The sequence below is a fragment of the Emys orbicularis genome, chromosome 13 (assembly GCF_028017835.1).
Source record: "Emys orbicularis isolate rEmyOrb1 chromosome 13, rEmyOrb1.hap1, whole genome shotgun sequence".
Classification (NCBI taxonomy): domain Eukaryota; kingdom Metazoa; phylum Chordata; order Testudines; family Emydidae; genus Emys; species Emys orbicularis.
In genome coordinates this window covers 17,169,722-17,195,373 of record NC_088695.1, presented here as the reverse complement: position 1 = coordinate 17,195,373, position 25,652 = coordinate 17,169,722, and the positions used below count along the sequence as shown (strand labels likewise).

The 25,652-nt window shown below is 45.8% G+C and overlaps 6 non-coding genes across 6 annotated transcripts; 1 reads left to right on the top strand and 5 right to left on the bottom strand.

The window, feature by feature from the left end:
• Positions 1–12,527: 12,527 nt before the first annotated feature.
• Positions 12,528–12,600, bottom strand: TRNAV-AAC (transfer RNA valine (anticodon AAC)). The gene has a single exon. It is a non-coding gene; the product is annotated as a tRNA-Val (tRNA).
• Positions 12,601–15,658: 3,058 nt separating this feature from the next.
• On the bottom strand, positions 15,659–15,730 carry TRNAP-UGG (transfer RNA proline (anticodon UGG)). Its single transcript has one exon. It is a non-coding gene; the product is annotated as a tRNA-Pro (tRNA).
• A 3,401-nt stretch (positions 15,731–19,131) lies between these two features.
• On the top strand, positions 19,132–19,213 carry TRNAL-AAG (transfer RNA leucine (anticodon AAG)). Its single transcript has one exon. It is a non-coding gene; the product is annotated as a tRNA-Leu (tRNA).
• Positions 19,214–19,878: 665 nt separating this feature from the next.
• TRNAV-AAC (transfer RNA valine (anticodon AAC)) lies at positions 19,879–19,951 on the bottom strand. Its single transcript has one exon. It is a non-coding gene; the product is annotated as a tRNA-Val (tRNA).
• A 1,858-nt stretch (positions 19,952–21,809) lies between these two features.
• On the bottom strand, positions 21,810–21,881 carry TRNAP-UGG (transfer RNA proline (anticodon UGG)). Its single transcript has one exon. It is a non-coding gene; the product is annotated as a tRNA-Pro (tRNA).
• Positions 21,882–22,704: 823 nt separating this feature from the next.
• On the bottom strand, positions 22,705–22,777 carry TRNAT-UGU (transfer RNA threonine (anticodon UGU)). Its single transcript has one exon. It is a non-coding gene; the product is annotated as a tRNA-Thr (tRNA).
• Positions 22,778–25,652: the final 2,875 nt, after the last annotated feature.

The following is a 25,652-nucleotide window of genomic DNA, read 5'->3' as shown; positions in this document are numbered from 1 at the left end:
TCAAGGGGGTCAAATGAGGTGTCTAAGACAAGGTTATCGTTTGCTGGTTATAATTATGCTGTCTATATGTGTGTATCAATTTTGTAGTTGAAGTTATGAATATTGGCTCTATACTGTCTGTATTTCAAACTTATGCTATGCTTCTGGGTGACATCCCAGACAAGTTGGTGTTAGCTTTGCCTAGCCTGCTTGATGGCCCATTAAGGACCATCAGCTATATAATTGACCCATGGAGAGAAGGCAAATACGCCTTGCAACTCAGCAAAGTATGCAGGGACTGGCCCATGTGACTCCAGACTCCATTTTGCTGTAATTTTCCACAGTAAGAACAAAGAGGTGTTCTTACACCTGGAAAAGACTATAAAAGGCTGATGCCTGATCTCCATCTTGTCTTCAATCCTGCTTCTTACCTCTGGAGGGACTTTGCTACAAACTGAAGCTCTGAACAAAGGACTGAATGACCCATCCCAGCTGGGGATGTATTCCAGAGACTTGATTTGAACCTGCAGTTTATTCTATCACTGCTACAAGCTTGAACCAATAACTTTGCCATTACTGTATGTAATTAATTCCATTTAACCGATTCTAACTCTCATCTATATATTTTTTCCTTTTATGAATAAACCTTTAGATTTTAGATTCTAAAGGATTGGCAACAGCGTGATTTGTGGGTAAGATCTGATTTGTGTATAGACCTGGGTCTGGGGCTTGGTCTTTTGGGATTGAGAGAACCTTTTTTCTTTTACTGGAGTATTGGTTTTCATAACCATTTGTCCCCATAACGAGAGGCACTGGTGGTGATACTGGGAAACTGGAGAGTCTAAGGGAATTGCTTGTGTGACTTGTGGTTAGCCAGTGAGACCAAAGTCCTCTTAGTCTGGCTGGTTTGGTTTGCCTTAGAGGTGGAAAAACTCCAGCCTAGGGCTGTAACTGCCCTGTTTTAAGCGATTTGTCCTGAATTGGCACTCTCAGTTGGGTCCCGCCAGAACCGCATCGTCACACCGGCTCCCTCCTGGTACATCTTGTACGGAATAAAATGGAGAAGAAATCCAGGAATGTTTACCCAGTTATCAACAATGCAAAGTGGTAGAATGTAGGAGGGAAGAAGGAGGGAAAGAGAAGGGAATAAGAAAAAGAAAGAAAGGAAGAAATGAGAGAGAGAGAGAGAGAGAGAGAGAGAGAGAGGAAATGAATGACTCAGTGAATGATTAGACAAATGTAATATAATCTCCCATTATAATTAAACAGAATAATTTTCAGAAAAGTTATGAGCAACCATAAACTTATCATTAAAACAAAAAAACCCTGACCTAACCTTAAACGTAGTAACAGTTAATGAAGCTAGTTTGCATCACAACTAATATCCCTGTTAAAATACCGATAGCTACAGATAGTTAGAACACGAGAGAGAGAGAGATTCTCTGCAAGCAGATTTCAGTGTGCAAATGGCTGTAGATTAAATAAATAAATAAATAAATAAATCCCAACTGATGCAATAGTCTCCAGGGATTTCAGCACTTACAAAACAGTGACACAAAAAGGCCACAAGATGGCACTCGAGGGTCATGAACAAGCAAGGGTAGGCTGTGTTATGACTTACTGTTAGCTGTTCCCATGCTATGCATATGTTTTGAAATGCAATCAGCAGTGGGAAGGGGATGGTAGGTAATGTTGCAGACCACAGCGGAGAACACTGAGAGGAATGAGTGGTTGGCGCATTCACACACATCATCATCATCATCATTGGATCGTGGGGAGCTGAGAGCACACAGGCCTGCGAGTCCACAACAACTTGGGAACAGAGAAGTGATGGCCTATCACCATCTCCTTAAGAAGGACATTGTAAACCTGTACAAAAAGAGAGGGTTACACATTGGAAAGTTCAGGAAAGCACAGTTAATCGTGCAGCTGGAGCAGTAGCCAGACATCCCCAAGACTCCTCTCCCCAACCAGAAGGGGGTCTTCACAATCCCGTTTCCCATCAAGGGATCAGAGACAGATGGGACTGGAGCTGAGTTTGAGATAGCTGGATGACAGTGAGAAGGAGTGAGAGGACTGTGAGAGACAGCGAGAGCACGAGAAAGAGCTGCAGGAGAAGCAGCAGCAGCATGAACTGGCGATGGTGGAGCGGAGAGCCATAGGGGACTTCCCAGGGGTGAGTGGAGATAGACCCCGTGGTGCCAGTTCCGCAGGGAACCTCGATACTAAATGGCTGCCCCTGGTTAAGGAGGTAGGGGATGTGGATGTCCACCTCACTGCCTTTGAGCAGGCTGGTGATTTGAACCAGGGGGACCCTGTGGAAAAGCCCCGGTATCTAGCTCCCATGCTGGATCCAAAGGCCATAGACGCCGTCAGCCAGATGGGTGGGATGGTGGAGAGTCTTCCACTCCTGGCCCCAGCCTATATGTCTGAGTGGACTCTCCTGGGCTCACACCCCTGGGACCTCCAGTGGGAGCAGAAGGTGATGGTCAATGGGGAGACATTCCTGGGGTGGTGAGATCCTGGGACAGAGAGAACTGTTGTCAGGCCCCGGGTGGTGACGCTTCACCAGATGCTGCAGGGCTGTGTGACCTGGGTGAAGGTCCCAGGAATGAAGCCCCTCATCCTGCCTATGGCTCAGATCCCTGTACAGACACATGCGGGGTTGGGCTGTCTGGTAGTTGGGGTTCTCCAAGATATCAGTGTGACAGGTTGGATCACAGAAACCCCCTTGGAAGCTGCCACCTGATGTGCCAAGACTACTTCTATCCCTGCTTTGCCTGACAGCTCAGGACTCCAGCACCCTGTCTTGCTGAGCCAGACACTCCCGTCTGCTCCAACACAGACCCAGGGTCTGAATTACTTGCCCCAAAGCTGCAGGTTTACCTGAAAGCAGCTAACAGAAGTGTGCTTGTCTTTAACACTCAGATGCCCAACTCCCAATGGGGTTGAAACCCAAATAAATCTGTTTTACCCTGTATAAAACTTATGCAGGGTAAACTCATAAGTTGTTCACCCTCTATAACACTGATAGAGAGATATGCATAGTTGTTTGCTCCCCCAGGTATTAATACATACTCTGAGTTAATTAATAAGTAAAAAGTGATTTTATTAAATACAGAAAGTAGGATTTAAGTGGTTCCAAGTAGTAACAGACAGACCAAAGTAAGTCACCAAGCAAAATACAATAAAATGCGCAAATCTATGTCTAATCAAACTGAATACAGATGAGATCCTCACCAGTTCCTGAATGCTCCCTTTTACAAACTAATCTCCTTTTAGCCTGGGTCCAGCAATCACTCACACCCCCTGTAGTTACTGTCCTTTGTTCCAATTGCTTTCAAGTATCCTGGGGGGTGGAGAGGCTCCCTCTTTAGCCAGCTGAAGACAAAATGGAGGGGTCTTCCACGGGTTTAAATAGACTTTCTCTTGTGGGTGGAGACCCCCTCCTACTTCCTATGCAAAATCCAGCTCCAAGATGGAGTTTAGGAGTCACCTGGGCAAGTCACATGTCCATGCACAACTCACAGTTTTTACAGGTAGCATCCATTGTTTACATGCTACCTTGAACGTCTTCAAGTAGACTTCTTATGTGGATTGGAGCATTCCAAGATCCATTGTCTTTTAAGTGTTTCTTGATTAGGTACTTAATTTCAACATTCCTTTCTCCAGGAACTGACCAAATGCTCTACTAAGGTTATTTAGAAACCAAGCCAGTACACAGCCAACATTCATAACATTCATACCTTCGAATAATGATACATGCATACAAATAGGATTAATACATTCAGTAGATCATAACCTTTGAGATATGTTACATGGCATATGTAGCATAAAACACATTCTAAGCATATTTCCATAAAGCCTTAGGGGAGGTACCGTCACAATCAGTTGTGATGTCCTGTTAGGGGATGACTGTGTCTCTTTGGGACAGGATCCAGGCCCTGCTCCTGTAACAGCCAAGGATTTGAATTTGAATCCAGGGAACCAATTGGCTGAGACTGAAATTGTCAGTGAAAATGCAAATGACCTGTCTGGCACGGGGGAGGAGCTGCTAAGTTCCGGATACCTGCCAGCCTGTAACCAGACCCCTGGGACTGAGTGGGACAGAGAGATGCTCCCCACCCCCTGCACACCAGAGAGGGGGCTCACACACTGGCTCTGATGCTGTGACCAAAGCAGCGAGCTTACCTGGGACAGCAAGGGCAGCGCTGAGCATGGTGGGAGCCGAGACCCGAGCTGAGTGCGGGGGGACGACACAGGCAGGGCAGGATGGCTGCCAACCAGGTTTGCCTTGCCCAGACCTGCTTCTGGGAAGTGATTCCATGGCAGGGAGAGAGCTACCAGGGACAAGGCTCAGGTTGTGACCCCAGGCCCAGGCAGCAAGAGGGAACAGGTTCCACTTCCTTCCCCAGCAGCTGAATTCCAGACCAATCTGCAGAAGGATCCCTCCTTGGAGAAGCTGAGGGAACTTGCTGGCCACAGTGCTGCAAACCCCCTTGGGGAAGGTTGCAGGGAAAGATTCCTGTGGGAGAAGGGATTCATGTACCGGGGGGCTCCCCCAGGGGAAGTAGAACTGTGGGGAATCAGGAGGCAGCTGGTGGCGCCCCAGAAGTACCACCGCAGGCTACTGTACCTGGCCCACAATGTCCCTCTCTCAGGATACCAGGGAATCCAGCGCCCCAGGCAGTGGCTGCTGCAGAACTTTTACTGGCCTGGAGTCTGTGACAAAGTCCAACAGTACTGCAGGTCCTGCGACCCCTGCCAGAGGGTGGGGAAGGTCTGGGATAAGGGTGAAGCTCCCTTGAGACCCCTGCCCATCATAGATAAACCTTTCCAGAAGGTGACTATGGACATAGTGGGGCCCCTCAGCAAGGCAGCCTGGTCAGGGAAGAAATACATCCTGGTGGTGATGGATTTTGCCACCTGCAACCCAGAGACGGTGGCTTCATCCTCCACCGAGGTAGACACCATGGCAGATGCACTGCTGACCATCTTCAGGAGAGTGGGGTTCCCCAGTGAGGTCCTTACAGACAAGGGGTCCAATTTCATGTCAGCCCTGCTCCAGGCTTGTGGGAGAAATGTGGGGTCTGGCCCACCTGGGCCTCTGCATATGACCCTCAGTACAACAGGCTGGTGGAGAGATTTTTTGGGACCCTGAGGATGATGCTGAGGACTTTCATGAATCAGCATCTGCAGGACTGGGACAAGTACCTGCCAAACCTGCGGTACAGGGAAGTGGCCCAGGAATCCACAGTGTTCTTCCCTTTTAAGCTGCTGTATGGGAGGAGAGTGAGGGGACCCCTGGACCTGGTAAGGGACGATTGGGAGGAGAAGGGGGAAGACCCTCTGCTGGATCTCTTCCCTGAGATGGGAGCCAATCCTCCCATCAGGTGTCCCCCGTTCAGAGTCACTGGGAAAACAGTGCAGAACCTGGAGAGAGAGGTCAAGATGGGTCGATCCGATTCTGTGTGGACTATTGGAAGCTTAATGCCATCACCGTGTCCGATGCCTACCCCATGCCTAGGCCTGATGAGATTCTAGACAAGTTCGGGGCACTCATTACCTCTCTACTATGGATCTCACCAAGGGCAACTGGCAGGTGCCTTTGGACCCAGATGCCAGGTTGAAATCTGCCTTTACCACTCCTTTGGGGCTCTTTGAGTTCCTGGTCCTGTTTTTCGACCTCAAGGGGGTGTTGGCCACCTCCCAGTGCTGGGTAGATCATTTACTGAGGGGGATGCAGAACTTGGCCCTGGCATACATTGATGATATCTGTGTCTTTAGCCAGACCTGGGAGGAACACGTGTCCCAGGAGAAGAGGGTGCTGGTCTGCCTCAAGGAGGCAGGACTGACGGTAAAAGCTGGAAAGTGTAAGGTGGGGATGGCAGAGGTGTCGTACCTGGGCCACAAGGTGGGGGAGCGGCTGCCGAAGCCCAGAGCCGGCCAAGGTGGAGACGATCAGAAATTTGCCCGTTCCCCAGACCAAGAAACAGGTCCGGGCCTTTATTGGGATGGCAGGGTACTACCGGAGGTTTGTACCCCACTTTAGCTCACTGAGCTATGTAAGAAGGGTAAGCCAGATGAGGTGGTCTGGACCGAGCAGTGCCAGAAGGCTCTCTGTGCGCTGAAGGAGGCTCTAATCCAGGGCCCGGTAAATCTGGTAAACACAAACTTTGCCAAGCCCTTTACAGTGTTCACGGACGCCTCAGACGCAGGGCTGGGCGCGGTGCTGATGCAAGCCAATGCTAAAGGGGAGAAACACCCCATCGGGTACCTGAGCAAGAAGCTGTTGCCCCGGGAGCAGAACTATGTGGCCATAGAGAAGAAATGCCTGGCCATGGTGAAGGCCCTTACAAAGCTGCAGCCGTATCCATTTGGGTGGCACTTTACTGTGTATACTGACCACTCTCCCCCGACATGGCTGCATCAAATGAAAGGGGCTAATGCCAAGCTGCTGGTGACAGAGACACCTGGTCAGAGGGTGGCCAAGGTCAAGAAGGCGGCTCTTAATCAAGAGAGCCCGAATCACAGCCCTCCAGACTGGAGTGCTGGGAGAAGACCCAATCTCAGTTTGAACCCCAGAGGTTTTGAGGTGGCAAAAGGGCATGGTCCACATAAACCTTCCCACACGCAGCCTGTGCGTGCCATCAAGCACACCAGACCTAAGAGACAGCATGAAACTGGAAGGGCCTGGTGTAACTCCCACCAAGGAATGGGAGCGATGCTTGAGCATCCATGGGAATGTTGGTGGGTTCAAACTTCCCTAGGTCACCAGCTAAAGTGACCCTACTCAGTTCGGTCTCAAAGGGGGGAGAGATTTGACAAAGTGGGAATGTTCTTAATGTTTTCTCTGAATACTGTGTGGGTGCCTCAGTTTCCACTATTCATTTCTTAAGTATCTCACTCTCTCACTCATGCCCGTCACCCCAATCGGGGTATGGGCCGCCAACCACAGATCTCCAGAGTCCTTTATCCTGGGCCATTTGCTCTAGCTCGTTCCAGGTATAGCCCATTTTTATGCTATCAGCCTGAAGGTCACGTCGCCAGGTGTTTTTTGGACGGCCTCTTTTCCGCTTGCCTTGGGGGTTCCACTGCAATGCCTGTCTAGTGATGTTGGTTGGCTGCTTGCGTAGTGTGTGTCCTATCCAGCCCCACCTTCTCCTTCTAATTTCTTCCTTTGCTGGAAGTTGACGGGTCCTCTCCAAGAGGTAGATGTTGCTGATGGTGTCTGGCCAGCGGATCCGGAGAATCCTTCTAAGGCAACTATTTATGAAGGTCTGGATCTTCCTGATGGTTGTTTTAGTTATCCTCCAGGTTTCAGCTCCATACAATAAGACTGATTTCACGTTGGAGTTGAACAGTCTAATCTTTGTTGCCAAAGACAGCTCTCTGAAGCTCCAGATGTTCTTGGGCTGTAAGAAAGCTGCTCTTGCCTTACCGATCCTTGCTTTGATGTCTGCGTCCGTGCCACCCTGTTGGTCGATGATGCTGCCTAGGTAGGTGAAGGACTGCACTTCTTCCAGAGGGCTTCCATTCAGTGTGACTGGGTCATTACTGATGGAGTTAATCTTGAGGATCTTGGTCTTGTCCTTGTGGATGTTGAGGCCAACCTGTGATGACGTGGCTGCCACTACGTTGGTCTTCTCTTGCATTTGCTGTTTGCTATGCGAAAGGAGTGCAAGGTCATCGGCAAAATCCAGGTCATCAAGCTGGGTCCACAACGTCCACTGGATTCCGTTCTTATGCTCATAAGTGGATGTCTTCATAATCCAATCAATGACAAGGAGAAAGAGAAATGGTGACAACAAGCATCCTTGTCTGACTATGGTTCGCACCTGGAAGCTATTTGTAAGCTGCCCTCCATGGATCACTCTACAGTGTATGCTGTCATATAGGTTCTTAATCAGGTTGACCACCTTTACTGGGATGCCATAGTGCCGAAGGAGCTTCCAGAGAGTCTCTCGATCCACGCTATCGAATGCTTTCTCATAGTCAACAAAGTTGATGTACAACGAGGAGTTCCACTCCATAGACTGCTCGACTATGATGCGGAGCGTTGCTATCTGGTCCGTGCATGATCTATTTTGCCGGAAACCTGCCTGCTCATCTCGTAGCTGTAGATCGACGGCATCCTTCATTCTCTCTAAGAGGACTCAGTTGAAGACCTTCCCTGGCACCGACAGAAGTGTGATTCCTCTGTAGTTGGCACAATTGCTGAGGTCTCCTTTCTTGGGGATTTTAATAAGATATCCCTCTTTCCAGTCTGCCGGAATCACTTCTTCTTCCCATATCTTCTCAAAGAGGGGGTACAGCATTTCCACTGAAGCATCCAGATCTACTTTCAGGGCCTCTGCTGGAATATCGTCAGGTCCAGCCGCCTTCCTGTTCTTCATCCTAGTGATGGCTTTTCTGAGCTCATCTCTGGTTGGTCTGTCACAATTGATTGGAAGCTCTTCGTTGGCTGGGTCAATGTCTGGTGGATTTAGTGGTGCTGGTCTATTCAGGAGTTCCTCAAAGTGCTCCACCCATCTATTCATCTGTTGTTCTATTTCTGTTATAGACTTTCCCTGCTTGTCTTTGACGGGAGGCTCTGGCTTGCTGAACTTTCCAGACAGTCGCTTGGTGATGTCATACAGCTGTTTCATATTACCGTTGTATGCTGCCTTCTGCTGCCAGTCCATCCACATAATCTCTCTTATCCTTCCTAATATTCCTCTTCACTACTCTATGGGCTTCAGCATACTCTTTTTGCGCTTTAGCCTTTGCTGCTCTAGTCCTGCTGTTATTAACTACTGCCTTCTTCTTCTTTCTATCTTCTATCTTAGTCAAGGTCTTTGCTGTGATCCACTCTTTCTGCTGGTATTTCTTGATTCCAAGCACTTCCTGGCATGCTGACCTAAGTGTCTCTCTCACTTTCTGCCATCTGTTGGGTACACTGTCTTCCTCTTCCTCAGACCGATCCTGTAGTACTGAAAACTTATTCTTCAGCATCAGTCCAAAATCTTCCTTGATCTTATGATCCTTCAAAAGGCTGACGTTGTACTTCGCTCTTCTATCTGACGCGTCTATCCAGTTCTTCTTCAGCTTCAGCTTCAATCTGGCCACCACCAAGTGATGGTCGGACGCTACGTCTGCTCCTCTTCTAACTCTAACGTCCTGCAAAGATCTTCTGAACTTCTTGCTAATACAGACATGATCGATCTGGTTTTCTATCATGCCCGCTGGCGATACCCAGGTACTCTTGTGGATCCGCTTGTGAGGAAAGATGCTACCTCCTATGACCAAGTTGTTAAGTGCACACAGATCCACAAATCTCTCTCCATTCTCACTCATCTCTCCCAGAGCGTGGGTCCCCATGACTTGTTCATATCCTGTGTTGTCAGGTCCAATTTTGGCATTAAAGTCTCCCATAAGGATGGTGATGTCTTTGTCTGAGAGAATCTCTAATATTTTCTGAAGTCTATTATAAAAATAGTCTTTGTCCCCCTCTTCACTGTCATTGGTTGGAGCATAGCACTGTACAACATTCATCTTAATCCTCTTCATTTTAGTTCTGAAGGATGCTGTGATGATCCTGGAACCATGTGCCTCCCAACCAATCAGTGCTCTCTGTGCCTGCTTGGACAACATGAAGCCTACTCCCTGTGTGTGGGGTGCGTCGCTCTCTTCATGTCCAGAATACAGCAACAGCTCTCCTGTCAACAGTCGTCTCTGTCCAGCTTGCGTCCATCTTGTCTCGCTAATGCCTAGTAGGGTCAGGTTGTTGCTCCTCATCTCTGCTGCGACCTGCGCCGTCTTTCTTGACTCGTACATGGTCCTCACGTTCCATGTACCGATGGTAATCCTCCTGGTTGCAAGAAGGGTAATCGGCTTAGTGGCTTCCTTTTCACGACTTTCACCACCCAGCGTCATGCGTCTTCGAGTTGAAGACCCTTCTTTTTCCAGGCTAAAAGTCTCTGTTATCTCTATTGTTGGCGTTTCTGTAGCAAGTTGATTTTTTACGGAGTGGAGTTGCTAGCCCGACGCCCAACCCTCCTCCTTTATCCTGACTTGGGACAGGCAGATGGCCCCAAAGGACCTCTCTGGTGGAGTTTCTTAAGTATCTAGGTGGTGGGATAAGGGTGTCTGATTGTTGCAGAGCCCTAGGCAGGTGTGATGCTGTCTGCACAGAGAATGGCCAACACCCTGTCTCCTGGCAACTGATGGTCTGGACCCCTCCCCTGCAAGGTGCCAACTGGAGGTGTTAGAGAACAAAGAGATCAAGTGGCCTCCTGGCCAGGGAAAGAGACAAAGACCAGAGGAGGGGCTGGAGGGGGTTTCAGTTTGGAGCTGGCTGGAGAGACGGGAGGAGGCCCAGAACCTGGGTCTGGGCTTCCCCCCCAAGATGGACCTGACTGAGGAATCCTGTTTTCTGTACCTACAAGCTCTGTTTTAGACTGTGTTCCTGTTGTCTAATAAACCTTCTGTTTTACTGACTGGCTGAGAGTCACAGTGAATCGCAGGAAGTGGGGGTTGCAGGGCCCTGATTCTCCCACACTCTGTGACAATTGGGACTTTGGGTAAGGCCCTCAGAACAAAGCTTTCCCACCAAAATTAGAGTGATAATAGACAGGAGACAATATCTGTATCTGTCTATCAAATGAACATGCCTGTAGTGATTCCAGAGTTAAGAAAGATGACAAAGGCCCCAGTCCAGATCAGGACCCCCTTATGCTAGGCACTTTACAAGAACATAGAAAGAGCCAGTCCATGCTCCGAACACATCACAGACTCATTCTCTGTTAACCTCTCTAGGGTTTTAGTTTAATTTCTCTAGAATCTTATTTGATATCTAGTTTCAAACAAAAAAAATCTATTGGTTTCATTCCTGTATTTCCCCATCCCCAAAAGACTTAATCATCCTTATTTAAGAAGGGAAATACAGGTGATTTTTAAAAAAAAGAACGAGGAGTACTTGTGGCACCTGAGAGACTAACAAATTTATTTGAGCATAAGCTTTCGTGGGATAAAGCCCACTTCATCAGATGCATGCAGTGGAAAATACAGTAGGAAGATATATATACACAGAGAACATGAATGGGTGTTGCCATACCAACTCTAATGAGACTAATCGATTAAGGTGGGCTATTATCAGCAGGAGAAAAAAAAACTTTTGTAGTGATAATCAGGATGGCCCATTTCAAACAGTTGACAAGAAGGTGTGAGTAACAGTAGGGAGGGAAATTAGCATGAGGAAATAGTTATTAGTTTGTGTAATGACTCATCAACTCCCAGTCTTTATTCAAGCCTAGTTTAATGGTGTCCAGTTTGCAAATTAATTCCAGTTCTGCAGTTTCTCGTTGGAGTCTGTTTTTGAAGTTTTTTTGTTGGAGTATTGCGACTTTGAGGTCTGTAATTGAGTGTCCAGGGAGGTTGAAGTGTTCTCCGACTGGTTTTTGAATGTTATAATTCTTGACGTCTGATTTGGGTCCATTTATTCTTTTACGTAGAGACTGTCCGGTTTGGCCAGAGGGGCATTGCTGGCACATGATGGCATATATCACATTGGTAGATGTGGAGGTGAATGAGCCTCTGATAGTGTGGCTGATGTGATTAGGTCCTATGATGGTGTCCCCTGAATAGATAAAATCAGACGTTTTTTCATGTTCTCTGTATATATATATATCCTCCTACTGTATTTTCAACTCTATGCATCCGATGAAGTGGGCTTTAGCCCACGAAAGCTTATGCTCAAATAAATTTGTTAGTCTCTCAGGTGCCACAAGTACTCCTCGTTCTTTTTGCTGATACAGACTAACACGGCTACCACTCTGAAACAGGTCATTTAGTCCCCTTCCCCAGCCCTAATCATTGAGGATGATTTTCCTCTCACACTGACTTCTAGATGGTAAGTTCTTTGGGGGCAAGAACTATTTGTTTTGTGGGAGACAAGGTGGGGGAGGTGATCTCTTTCATTGGACCAACCTCTGTAGGTGAGAAAGCCATGCTTTTGCGCTTACACAATCTGACGAAGAGCTCTGTATAAACTCCAAAGCTTGTCTCTCTCACTACTACAAGTTGGTCCAATAAAAGATATTACTTCACCCACCTTGTTCTCTAATATTCTGGGACCAACACGGCCACAGCAACACTATTTGTTCTGTGTTTACCATACCTAGCACTGGTCGTGAGTTGGGCTACTAGACCTATGATGATGACTAGTACTATTACTACTACTACAAATACTAAATGGAAAGCCTAATAATTTAGCCCAGTGTAAATGAGATCGTAATCTGTCCCAAAGGCCCTTTTTTTTACAATGTATTTCTTAGCCACCTTTTCTTTTGCAACATTGTAATCTAAATATATATGTAAACAATTTTCCAGGATATCACTGTGGCAAGATAACTTTGGCTTATCTGTTGTAACTTGATTGAGCCCATTTTATAAGTTCAAACAACTCTTGAGATTGCATAAAAAAGAATATTTTGTAGGCTCTTAAAAAATAAATGTTATTACTTTAAGACACAAGTAAAATTACTTCTGCAAAAAGGAAGTGATGTGTGTGTTTCTGCCTGGTTTTGAACCAGGGACCTTTTGCGTGTTAGGCAAATGTGATAACCACTACACTACAGAAACCCACCTGTTTTTTGTTTGCACCCCCTCTGTCGTCTAACCTTTTGTTAATGGAATAGGTTAAGCTTAACATTTGTGTGTGTATTGCCTCCTTCTGGATGAAGTTAGACCTTGCATCTGTTAGCATGTGAAATCCTGTGGCCCTCTCTTTTTTTGAGTTTTGATTGTATTCTTTCTCCAGGTGTAGTTTGTGTGAGCATGATTCTGAGAGTGCATGACTTCAGGTGCATTTCCAGGGAGACAGATGAGACTATGTGAGATGAGGTGTTGACACTCTGGAGATTTAGCTGCCTGCTCTTTGCTTCTGTATTTTCCTGAGTATCTGTGCTGGAGTGGGTGTGTTTGTGTGGGTAGGGTATTTTGCATATTTAGGACTCTTTGGGTGTGTGTTTTGTATTTTGGGGTGTTTTCTGAACACTCACAGATGACTGGGATATTATATTTTGCTCCCACTGTGACATTGAGGTTTCTTTGATTAATTCCCTGATCAGTGATTGCCTCATAATAGGAATAGGTTTGGGATCTCCTCATGCCCATGGTATCATATTTAATTCCAGCATTTCTTACACTAGTTTTTTCTGCCACAGGGAGTTTATGTCCCTGAACTCTCTTTGCATACCCCCCACCTCACCCCACCCTATCCCTGTGCTCCTTGGAGCACCATAACCTCTCACCCCTAAAGGGCACTTCACTAAACTCATTGATGTGTTCCCTCAGCACCTCCCCTGGTGTTCCATGCAGCACCCCCTCACCCTCCTTCCCTGTGATCTCTGCACCTCAAAATCTAGGCCCAGCTCTAGTGCCCCCCTGTAGGCTCCCAGGAGCACAACAACTTGCTACGAGCTTCTTAACGGCCTGCACCTTCTGTACAATGCTTCTCCTTAAATCGTGTGTCCACCCAAACTGCTCCCTTATGTCTGCAGCACCGATGAATGACTCACAAATCTGCCTTCAGAACTTAGTGTCTTCTGCCTTGATACACCCCCCTTGTCCACCAGAGCCCACAGAACCCCCTCAATCCTGCTGTTGTGCCACAAAACCCCATCCTCTCCAATCCTCTGCTCTCCCCTTCCAGCATCCCCACTCCTATACCCTACCTAGACCCCCTAATCCTCTGCACCCTGGGAAACCCCCTGACACCTCATGGCCTCTTCTCCCTGATGTGATCCAGCCCCCAGTTCTATTCACCTTGCATAGGCCCCATCTGCTATACTGTGATGATTAGGGCCCTACCAAATTCACGGCCCATTTCGGTCAATCTCATGGTCATGGAATTTTTAAAATTGTAAGTTTCATTATTTCAGCTTTTTAAATCTGAAATTTCACAGTGTTGTAATTGTAGGGGTCCTGACTCAAAAAGGAGTTGGGGGGGTCACAAGATTATTGTGGGGGGGGGGGGGGTTGCAGTGCTACTACCCTTACTTCTACGCTGCTGGTGGTGGTGATGCTGCCGTCAAAGCTGGGTGGCTGGAGAGTGGCAGCTGCTGGCCAAGAGCCCAGCTCTGAAGGCAGAGCCGCCGCCAGCAGCAGTGCAGAAGTAAGAATAGCATGGTATGGGATTGCCACCCTTACTTCTGTGCTGCTGTCTTCAGAGCTGGGCCTTTGGTCAGAAGCCAACACTCTCTGACTGCCCAGCTCTGAAGGCAGCAACGCAGAAGTAAAGGCAGCACTCTACACTGCTGCTGGGGGGTTGCTGCCTCCAGAGCTGGGTGCACAGCCAACAGCTGCTGCTCTCTGGCCACCCAGTTCTGAAAGCAGTGCAGAGGTAAGGGTAGCAATACCGCGACACCCCTACAATGACCTTGCAACCCGCCCTACAACACCCTTTTGGGTCAGGTCCCACAACTTGAGAAACATTGGTCTCACCCATGGAATCTGTATAGTATAGGGTAAAAGCACACAAAACCAGATTTCATGGTCCATGACACATTTTTCATGGCCATGAATTTGGTAGGGCCCTACCGATGATGCAGCATCCCTGTGTCCACCCACTTCCTCCAGAACCCCAGAACTCTCCGCTTCATCTCCCCCCCCTGGCCTTTTTCTACAGCCTGCTTGCATAATTCCTCCATAGTATTCAACATAAAAACAGAAGAACTGCCATACTGGGTCAGATCAATGGCCCATCTAGTCCAGTATCCTGTCTCCTGACAAAAAGAACGAGGAGTACTTGTGGCACCTTAGAGTCAAACAAATTTATTTGAGCATAAGCTTTCATGAGCTACAGCCCACTTCATCGGCTGCATAGAATGGAACATATAGTGAGGAGATATATGGCCAATGGCAGGTGCTCCATAGGGAATGAACAGAGCAGGTAATCATCCAGTGTGCTTCATCTTAAGTTTTGTAAGGTGCTGTTCTAAAGCATCCCCATCCACTGCAATGGGTTGTGGCTGAGGTACCTCTCTCGCAGCTGCTCTTTCCCTGTTCTAACCCTCTCTCCCCCATCTGTGCATTTTATGGTGGGGGAGACACCCCCCTCCCCCTGCCCCAATCCCACAGGTTCTGAAACAAAAAGGAATGGCCAGGTCACACCAGCAGGCAGCTGGCTTCTATAAGAAGAGCCACACTGGGTAAGACCAAAGGCCCATCTAGCCCAGTATCCTGTCCTCTGACAGTGGCCAACGCCAGGTGCTTCAGAGGGAATGAACAGAACAGACAATCATGTCGCCTCTGTCTATTTTACAATCCCCTGTTCGGCAGTGGGAGTAGCAGATGACTAGCAAGCCGTGGCAAAGGGCCAGCAACTGAGCGAAACAGGATCTTGCAAGGCACCAGGAAACTCAACCAGGAGAACAAACAGCTGCTCCTTTCTCGGACAGGGCTTGAAACCCCAGTCACTTTTAGCTGTGTGCAGGCTGGGAACATTTCACTTTTTTAAAGCCCCAAATCACGGCTCATGTAACTTGCACTGAACAGACACACTGCTCCTGTATTGTCACTATCAGCCCACTAGGTTTTATGGTAATAGGGATTGTCGAAAGCTGAGCTGATCAGTTAGAAAATAGCAAAAGAGAAAATGTTTGAAAGAACGGGATTTTTTTTTATTTTAAGGAAAAGAGGGCTCGTCCGGGATTTGAACCCGGGACCTCTCGCACCCAAAGCGAGAATCATACCCCTAGACCAACGAGCCAGCTGTTTAACGAGTCTAGCTGAACGGCTCTTGTCTCTTAGGACTATTGTAGTTTTTGTTGATCTTAACTTGTAAGAGTGATAATTTGGTTGAAGTAGTCTCTTTTATTGGACCAACTTCTGTTGGTAAAGGACTTGAAGAAGAGCTCTGTGGAGCTCAAGAGCTTGTCTCTTTACCAACAGAAGTTGGTCCAATAAAAGGAATTACCTTACCCACCTTGTCTCCCTCTTACTTATGCCTTTCTGTGACTTCAGTTGTCTCTTTTCCATGTTAAGGGTAAGAGAAAGCTCAACTTTCTACTGCCGTTTATTTCTTTTTGCCTAATTGGCACCATTCTCTGGTGAGATTTGCTTTTCCTAGAACCTGCCTTCTCTTCTCTAGCTTCTCCTCCATCATTCAAAAATGCCCAAGTCCTTCAGGACTAGAAAGTATCTTCACTTTCTGAACCTCTTCTATAGTTCTTCGTTTAGACGTGTCTTTTCAATTTCAGCTTTACCCCCACAGCCCAAAAGCACACACAGGGTCTGTGAAGAAGCCTAAGTGGTGCTCCAGAATTTGCATTCTGTGGATTAGTAAATAAGACACTTTCATGGGATCCCTTTCGCTTCCAACACACCACCTCCCAACGGGTTCATCCTCATATAAAATCTATCCATCGATAGATGGGTAAAGTGATAGACAGTGTAGAATGGCAAATCAGTTTTCAATACAAGTCCATATTTGTCTCTCTAATTAAAATCTACCAAAGATAGAGATGGGTTCCTGGAATCATATTTTTTTAAACTGGCAGGAACTGAGGAAACAAAGGAAAATAGGAGATTTGTTTCACTGAAGAACTAAGCTACCTTGAGTACCTTAAAATTTACAGACTTTTTTGTACTTTTAATTTTAATGCACAATTTCCCTGTCTTTTTAGTGCTTTAAAAGTCCAATAGTCATGAAAGAATCTTATAATCTTATATCTGCAATTCCTAATTCTTTCTTTCTTTCTTTCTTTCTTTCTTTCTTTCTTTCTTTCTTTCTTTCTTTCTTTCTTTCTTTCTTTCTTTCTTTCTTTCTTTCTCCCTCCATTGTTCTTACAGGGCCTTTAATACATTATGGGACCACATTAGAATAAAGCAGTGATGTTACAACAGTATAAAATTGGAACCAGCAAAAGGAGAATGATGTCCAGGCATTTTCAAATTTAGCTTCGATTTAATTATTTTATTTCATTTTGTTTGTTTGAATTAACTTTCTGTTTTTGTTTGTTTGTTTGTTTTGTTGGGGTAAGAGAGGGTTGGGTTTTCTTTATATGGATTTTTATTTATATGGATTATAAGGATTCAGTGCAAAGTCAGTCACTGTCACACTTATAAGAGCAATTTGTTTTTGCATAACATAGTAGAAGCTTTGAAACGAACTTTTGTTGAGCTGTTATTGTCACAATGGCTTGTCAGTTTTCTTACGAAAGTGGACAAGAGCTACTAGTACTGTATTGTAGCCTGTCATTTTTTGAAGTCAAATTACTGTAAATTTGCATCTTCCACGAGCCTACTAGTTACAATATTGTCTGCCTAGAGTACATTATCCCATTTTATCACAGCTGGTGCTAACTGTAGTTTACAACATAAATCCACTCAAAAACATCACAACTATTTTTTCTTTTGGACAGGAATAAACTATGTTCTTGGAGTTGCTGTGCTTTATGTTGAAGAAAAATGCACCAGTTTCATAGTCTTTGTATGTATATAATGCCCTACTATAGCTACAAATTTGTTCACTCTATCTATCTAGCTAGCTAGCTAGCTAGCTACCTATCTATCTAATCCACTCCTCCTTCACCCCAACAAAACAAAACAAAACAAACAAAAAGAAAATTCATTATGTGGAGTTAAATTTGCAATTGCAAGGACATCATTCTCTTTTTACTGATAGATAGATAGATAGATAGATAGATAGATAGATAGATAGATAGATAGATAGATAGATAAACTTGCAGTATACATATAGATAAACTACAAGACCTTCATTTCTTAGTCTTCAGGGCATAAGCTCCCCAGAATGTATCACCTCCTCAATTGTCCTTAGAGTTTTTCCTCTGATTGATTTGGGGATTTAAAGGGTTACAAACACAGAAGTCTCAGTCTTCCAGATTCCACAGAGCGAAGCCAGCAAAATGCCACTTGGACACTCAATAACCAAGAGGTCTTCTTGTTCCCTGAGGCTGCCCCCTAGAACCTGGGGCCTAAGTCACCCTGCTGGGAACTTTCAGGGCACCTGGGACCCAATTCATGCCTTAAGCAGACATTACTCAAACTCTTGGCCATTGGTGTCCCCATCACATCAACAATCAGAGGATTTCCAACAGAATAAAATACACTAGGATGCCTGACACTTAAAAAAAAAAAAAAAAGTCAAATTAAACCTGTCAGTCACACTAAGGAGCTGGCTCTAGTCCAATAAAGTGAAGGGTAGAAAGAATCTCTCAGCTAAAGATAGTATAACATGATAACTATCAGCGCAACTTGCCAACAGACAGTTACTTGAGCCCATGTGCTTACATCTATGCCTAGCTGTAAGGCCAGGAATGGAGGGTAGCATAAGAAGAGGGATCTAAGTAATAACAACAATAATAGAAGACGTGGAGGGGGTAGAGAAGAAAGTGTGTGTAGGGAGGGGAAAGGCTATTTAGAATGTGGGTGAGTGGAGGATAGCGGATAGCGTAGGGGGCATGTGAATCCATTCAGAGTGTGAATGGATTGGCTGCAGATAATGGTGAAAAGGAGAGGAATTTCTCCCAATTTTTCGTGTAGTTACCATTTAGCAAAATCATTCAGGTATTAAACTAGTTTGCCATTGATATTTTAGATAATTTCTACTGGAGGGGAGAAAGAGAGAGACCCAGGATGAGAGTGGATATCACTCAGTTCTGGAGGAAAATCTGTAGTAATAGTAGTAGTAGTAGTAATAATAATACTAATACATTACTATTATTTTATTTATCTGCTCTCTCTTCTTCTTCTTTTAAATACAGTCAGGTAATAATTATGTCAAAAGACAGATCACTGCCCTTCTAGTTCAATAGTAAGCTCTCACATCTGAAGGAATGTAACTATGGGTTAGCAAGGAAATCTTTTATTTGCTTCAGTTTGGTTTTCTTTGTGTGCCAATTTTTGTGCCAATCTACCTTACACACGAGCAGGGGTATAGGCAGCAGAGGTTTGACATTAAAAGAAGAGTAATAAATGGATGTTGTAATTAGAACTATACTTTTTTTAATTGTGCATGAAAAATGAGAAGCATGCAGCGCGCTGTCAGATTGCTTTTAACACTTACATTACACATAATGTACACTTTTCCAGCAGTGCGTATACTCACTGGCAAGGAAAGAGGTATACACACGAGCAAGTTTTCAGTGAGGTAGCGTGGCCGAGCGGTCTAAGGCGCTGGATTAAGGCTCCAGTCTCTTCGGGGGCGTGGGTTCGAATCCCACCGCTGCCAGAAACCTTTTATACCTTTCCCTCAGGATCCAATTTTTTAAATAGCTAAGCGGAGACTTTTAATTTCGCGGTGCTAATTAGCAGCTATGCTTTTGCACTTGCCTGATAGCCCCCTCCCATAGAACACTGACCTTAACTGAAGAGAGGGTCAATTTTCAGGAAGGTCCTGTTTGTAGACGGTTTTCACAGCTCTAAAAATAACCGAAGTGGAATATCCCTCTGCATGACAGCTGTGGATTTAGTCTCCAGCCCAGAGAGCAAAGCCAGCAACTATTCAGGACATTAGCAGGGGGAACCTGTAGGTATCCTTGCAAAGCTGCTCTGTCTGTCACTTCTTCATGACAAAAGGGGCTTGCAAATTAGGAGAATGTGGATCTCAAACCAGCAAATACTCCCTCCCTTTGGCATTATAGGCAAAGCAATTCACTGCAAGATAAATGCACCAGGGATGACTGAGTTTTACTTGTCCACCCCCCAAAATATCTAAATACAAATTGCCAGGATTTATGTAGTTGGTGTGTTAGTCACAGGATATTAGAGAGACGAGAATCAGCGGATGTGCGACAAGCGTTTAGCCTTACTCTTCTCCAAAACGGGTTTCTATTTAACCTACTTTGGAAACACTACCCTATGACACAATATTCACCACATCAAAATCATTACACTTGTTTCTGCCCGGTTTCGAACCGGGGACCTTTCGCGTGTTAGGCGAACGTGATAACCACTACACTACAGAAACATATATAAAACTTGTGTGCTCTCGGATTGTCTAGATATTTCTAATCAATCAGCAGTGCTACTTTGCTGATATTTTCATGCAAGTGTACTGGTTTTTCTTAATCAGTGGTTTTGTGTTTGCAGATGGTTGTGACTGTATGTGTGTTTGTGTATGGTGAAACTGTGTGTCCACAAATCCCCCCTAACTAACTGCTGTGATATTTGTCAGCTTATGTTCTAATAAATTTGTTAGTCTCTAAGGTGCCACAAGTACTCCTGTTCTTTTTGTGATATTTGTAAATGTTTGTGTGAGCGCAAGATTGTGTGGTTTGTTTGTGAATGTGTACATACATACATGAAGCTTTGTGAATACTTATGTATGACAATGCTTCTGTTTGTGTATGTGTGTTCATTTTAAACGTGTGTTCATTTTAAACGTGTGCATACATGTGTAAGTTCATGTGATTTATGTGCCTATTTATGATTTAGCTTTTTGAAAAATGTCTCTGGGCTCGTTTGTGTTTCTTAATCTGTGGCTTATACCTTCCTGTGTGTTTATGTATGACTGTGATGTCTATGTCTCCGATAGCTGTGTGCACACCTCCACGTGCGATTTTTGTGTAGGCATGCTTGTGTGATTTTTGTATTTTCATGTGTGTTGATGAATATGACAGTTTTAGGATTACTGTTATCCTCTACTACAGGGGTGGGCAAACTACGGCCCGCGGGACGCTTCAGGTGTAGCGGCACAAACAGCTCCTGCTCGCGTTTCGTGTCGTTACACCGGCCGTGGGACGTTTTTAATTAGCCGTCGAGCTCCGGCCGGGGGAGCGGGACCGCGGGATTGCCGCGCTCCCACAGGTGTAACGCTCCGGACGGGGGAGCGGGACCGGGGATTAGCCGCGCTCCGGCCGCGGGAATGGGACCGGGGGCTTCCCGCGCTGTGCCCGGCGCTCCGGCCGGGGAAACGGGACCGGAGACTTGCCGCGCTCCGTCCGGGGGAGCGGGACCGGGGACTTGCTGCGCTCTGCCAGTTGTGTGATCTGTGTGCCTGCACTTCTATGAGCTTAATTAGGCTCTGCAGGTCTCCATTCAAGCAACCCAAATTCCTCCCTCCTTCCCGTACCAAGCAGCCCGTTAAGGCACCCCCGCATCCCTTTCCCAAAAATAACCCTGCTATTGACTGTGCTCCTCTTTAACCCCCCCGGCCGCCGCCGCCGCACTCTTTGCTAGGAGCCCTGAAAACAATTCCCACCGCCCGCGAATTCCCTTCTTACAGAGCTCCCCCCAGGAAACCCCAGTTGTTTCCCATCCTGGAAGGGATGTTTCCCATCCCATCCCATCCCCTCAGTCCCCTGATACTATGCCCTGCTGTTATGCCACTTCTAGCTTTTCAACCCCCCCCTTTGGGGAGCTATCAGTCCCTTGGGTGACTTGCAGGGAGCCCTGCACTGCGGCGTACATGTCACCCTGGGTTACCCTATAGGGAATGTTTTATTTACAGCCTCCTGACATCGCTTCTTTACCCCCCCCCCCCTTGATCTCTTCTTCCCCACTTCCCCATCAGCTTGGTTCTCCCAGGTTAACTCCTCCCCTGTTTGTTTTATTTTTCTTCCTGCTATTCCGTTTAATCCCTCCTTGTGCTGCCTGGCTCAGCAAAAACTCATCAGACCATGTGGCAAGTTTCCAATGTGAAGCAGCCACTGCAACAGTACAAGCTAAGGACGTCACTGCCCTGTCCCTGTGCATTTGTACAGCTCACCTCGAGAAAAGATCTCCTACACGGTAGAATTAAGTCAGGGCATATTTTGTACTGTCCAGAGGCAAACTGTTGAATGTTTTTTAGAGTGCCAATAATTATTTAAAAAAAATAAAACCAAGGGCTCGTCCGGGATTTGAACCCGGGACCTCTCGCACCCAAAGCGAGAATCATACCCCTAGACCAACGAGCCACATAGAAAAACTACAGCTGAATAAGTACTTGAGAGCTGTGCTTAGATAACGTACTGCATGAGGGTTTTGCTTTTTCAGAATCATTCACACCTTTCTTCCATTCTCTTGCTCCAACTCACTTTCGTCTCCCTCTGCCAACACTTCAGCGCCCAGTCCTGCTCAGGGATTCAGCTTTCAACGAGAGAGAATTGACTTTAATTCATTTTTTCCCTTTAATCCCTTCCCCGCTCCAGTCATTCATTCTTTCTTTCCAACAACATAAGTGAAAAAACTTATCACCCATCTGATCTGCCAGTGGTTCCTAAATTTCTGGTAACAGCTGTAGAGAGCAGCAGATTTGTATCCTACTGATTTCCCTCCCCCCCTCCCATTTTTTTTTTTTTTTTTTTTTTGGTAATGTAAACTGAGGCAGCAACTGCTTCCAGTTAAAAACCTTCTTCCAAAGGAAAAGGGATTATAAGGTACTACTTTTTAAAATCCATGATTGCAGGTGCTTAGATGATCCAACATTATATCTCTCTAGCCTTTCTAAGAATTTACCATTTGCAGTGTTGCCCCAAGGATATTAGAGTGACAACATGGGTGAGGTAACATCTCTTGTTGGACCAACTTCTGTTGGTGAAAGTGACATGAAGAATAGCATTGCTTCAAAGTTTATCTAGTCACTTTGCTTGTTAACTGGTGGTTCATCAAGACACCGGTTGACATTTGAAAAAAGTCAAGGAATGTGACTGATCTCCTGGAAAGCGAGGTAAAAGCTTTTGTTGAAATAAATAAATAATTTTTAAAAAAGAAATGAAGGGAGAAAAAAAAGACAACACCAGGCCCCAGCGAGATTTGAACTCGCGACCCCTGGTTTACAAGACCAGTGCTCTAACCCCTGAGCTATGGAGCCTGTAGCTGAAAAACCTTCTTCTGGATTGCCCAGAATGGTAAAGATCTTTTGACCTGTGCTTTGTTCAGGATCTGGATCAACGTTCTGACCCCAATTAAAAGTATCTTGATTCACCAGGAGTCGATAGCAATGTAAAGAGTGTGATCACTGCACCTAGATTTGCATAAAAAGTCTCCTTTGGATCGTCCTCCAAGCGCTGCAGCCAGCTTTAAGAAACAAACAGGAAAAGGGACTCGCCACATGCACACTGCTGGCCAGCTGGTCCTATCCCTGGAAAACATGTGTGGTAACGCTACCACCTGCTGTACTGAATATGTATTGCACCCTGAAGGTTGTCTAAGTTAAATACAGTTTGCCAGAAGTGGAAATCAATAGTTTGCAGTGTTGCTGTGTGTTCACTGCACTTTATTTGCATACAACAAATGCAGCAGATCATATGCCATCCCATTAATTGCTTGGCACTTTTCTTTTTTTCCCCATAGCACTAACCAAACTTTGATTAAAGAATGTATTAAATGGATTAGATGTATTAAATTGGTGATGGATAATGTCATTGTGATAGCCAGGAATAAAATCCAGGATCCTGTTTCCCACTCCCCTTTTCTAACCCACATACAATACTGCCTTTGCCTAGATGTTTGCTGCATATGCATGGTGTAATCAATGGCCTCCAACATGGAATGCACTTACATTTCTACATTGTGCAATAATGAGAAGCAATATACTCTGAGTACTGTAATATACTCTAAGAACTCTGTCTGAGTTCTACCACATCAGAAGAACCAGAAGTTGAGTATTATTATATAGAATTTACATTACAGTAGGTTTAAAAAAACCCAGGATCAGGACCCATGTGTGCTGGGTGCACTGTACCTCACTGAGAGCCTTTACTTGATGCAAAGAAGAAGAATCAAGTCCACAAAATCCATGCAGTTATTTCGTCTCGCTCCCCTTTCTTGTAGACGAGCACCATCATAGACTTCTTCCAGGAGCTGGGAGTACAGAGGAACTGTTTGCATTTGTTGAAAATGGCAGTTAGTACCAGGCAGCCAGGGTCTCATTTTTTCAGGAAGTTGTAGCGAATGCCATCTTTCTCCTGAAATAGCGTGACTCTGGGCAGGTAGATGGGGCTTTGGCACAACATCCAGTATCCATAGGCGCCGACTTCTGCTCCCGCCGTGGGTGCTCAACCTGCCTCTGCCCCCAGCCCTGCCCAGACTCTACCCCTTCCATGAGGCCTGGCCCCTGCCCCACCCCCTCCCACCTCTGCCCCACCCCCATTCCAACCCCTTCCCCAATGTCCCCGCCCCAACTCCGTCCCCTCCCTGCCCCTATTCCGACTACTTTCCCAAATCCCCGGCCCGGCCCCGCCTCTTCCCTGCCTCCTCCCCTGAGCGCACCACGTTCCCGCTCCTCCTCTCCTCTCCTGGAGCAGCCAAACAGCTGTTTGGCAGCAGCAGGGCGGGAAGCGCTGGGAGGTAGGCGGAGGAGGCGGCGGTGGCGGTGGGGGGGGAGGGGAGGGGAGCTTGGCTGCCGGTGGGTGCAGAGCACCCACTAATTTTTCCCCATGGTTGCTCCGGGGCTGGAGCACCCACAGAGTCGGCGCCTATGCCAGTATCAGCAGACTGGTGATAAGATCACAAGCATTGGCAACCTTGGGAACTCCAACTCATTGCTTTCCACTTGAGAAGAGCTTGAATGCTCATTGGATTCATGCTTCGCTAATAGACTTTCTGGATGTCAGTAATGAGTGAAAAATCATTGTAAACATTATCATTGCCAGTCTCTTCTCAATTGGCCTTTGTTTTGAATGACTTTGTCCAATTCTGTCCCATACGTCTCTCTGTAGTCATAGAGCTTGTCTAAGGTTATTGGGCCTTGTTCTTATTTTGGTTTTTAGTCAAGTTCTTCATCTCTCTAGTACAGAATGATGATGATCTTTTGACCTGTGCTTTGCTCAGATTGCGATCAATGTTCCGAACCCAACGAAACATATCCTTATTCACCAGGAGTTGATGGAAATATACGGAGAGTGATCTTTGCACCTAAATACACATAAAAAGCATTTGTTGGATCTTCCTCCACGCTCTTCAGCCAGCTTTAAAAAAGAAACAAGAAAAGGGACTTACGCCAGCTGCAGTCGGCCCACCAGCTGGGTCTTTCCTTGGAAAAAATAAGTGGAAATGCTACAAGCTGCTGCACTGAGTGTGTTTTGCACCCTGGAGGTTGGTTAAGTTAAATATATCTCCCCAGAAGTGGAAATTAAGTTTGCAGTGTTGTGTGTTTGCTGGACTTTATTTGCATACATCAACTACAGCAGATCATATGTCATCATATTCATTGCTTGGCACTTTACTTTTTTTTCCAAAGCACTAAGCAAACTTTTATTAAGGAATGTATTAAATGCATTAGATGCATTAATTGGTGAGAGATTATGTCATTGTGATAGCCATGAATGGAATCCAGGATCCTGTTTCCAAATCCCCTTTTCTAACCCATACACAATACTGCCTCCACCTAGATGTTTGCTGCATACGCATGGTTTACTCAGTGGCATCCTTCATGGCATGCACTCACATTTCTACATTGTGCAATAATGAGAAGCAATATACTCTGTCAGATTCATTTAGGATTTTATAGCATGCTGATCACTCAAGATAAATCTGAATAACACTTTTCTGAGGGACCAAAAATTGAAATTAATACCATTCCCCACATCCCTAATTTTCATTCATCTCTTCTCTCCTTGGCTCTAGCTAGCACCAGTGTGACAACCACAGAAATACTATGAAAGATAATATTCCCCTATCTGTCATATATGGTCCCCATTAACATAGTATCCAAATACCTCTCAATCGTCAATGTATTTATCCTC